The 856-nt window shown below is 38.8% G+C and overlaps 1 protein-coding gene across 1 annotated transcript in view; it reads left to right on the top strand.

Annotated features, from left to right (window-relative positions):
* The window catches only part of MTOR (mechanistic target of rapamycin (serine/threonine kinase)), a 59155-nt gene that overhangs the window by 11734 nt on the left and 46565 nt on the right, over positions 1-856 (top strand).

The raw sequence follows: 856 nt of genomic DNA, 5'->3' as shown, positions 1-856 counted from the left end.
AGCAGGAAATAATCTCTGGGGTGGGAAGGGCAGTTTGTACGAGTTATTGGTACTGTGTTTTATAGGTGGGATGGGGGCTCCCTTAGCAGAATCCCAACCCTGCTATAGAACCGCTGTTTTCTCCCAGACTGAACTACTACTCAGATTGGAAGGAAAGCATCTCACACGCCTGGCTTGGCCGAACTCCTAGACCTGACTGATCTAACTTGCTTGAAAGCTATGCAGTTGTGCACACTCTGTTTAAAAATTTTCAGGTAAAAGAAGATGGTGAAAGTGTACTGGGGAGAAGAGCTGAGGTGGGTACACGTGACACTAAAGCCTAAAGGAGGCAGGTCCTTGTCCTATCTGTAAGCATCCTTTCACAACACTGAAAAAAGCACAGTACAGGAGCTCAGGGTTCATTTTGTACCACTCTCACTACTCAAGCTGTTGTTATTTCTTACATAGTTCTTCACAAAAATCAGCTATCTCTTTTTCTGAGCTCCACTTTGTATTTTGTCACTATAATCTTCAAATACTGCATGAAAAAATGAAATTTAATATGTGATAACTTGTTTTCCTTGAAGAAAAAAACTATGCATTTGTTTTGTGGACAAAGCGATTTAACCTACATTATTTCATACATTTTGAGACATATTTTATAAGTCTCAAAAGTAAATTCATTGTCATGAATGAGTGCGTAAGATTGTATTTGGGCAAAAGGAGTTGCAAACTGTCATAGTATATCCAAATAAAATTGTCTTAGTCAGAATTCTTCTGTGCTTTAATCAATCATCTTCAAAAAAATGTGCTATTTCTGGCAAGGACCAAACTCTCTTCCCCAGTAACTTTTCACCAATATATCTTGGTGGGGATG

The sequence above is a fragment of the Buceros rhinoceros genome, unplaced genomic scaffold (assembly GCF_000710305.1).
Source record: "Buceros rhinoceros silvestris isolate BGI_N320 unplaced genomic scaffold, ASM71030v1 scaffold15141, whole genome shotgun sequence".
NCBI classification, from domain to species: domain Eukaryota; kingdom Metazoa; phylum Chordata; class Aves; order Bucerotiformes; family Bucerotidae; genus Buceros; species Buceros rhinoceros.
Note: the sequence above shows the minus strand (reverse complement) of the source record. Positions and strands in the feature narration are given on the sequence as shown.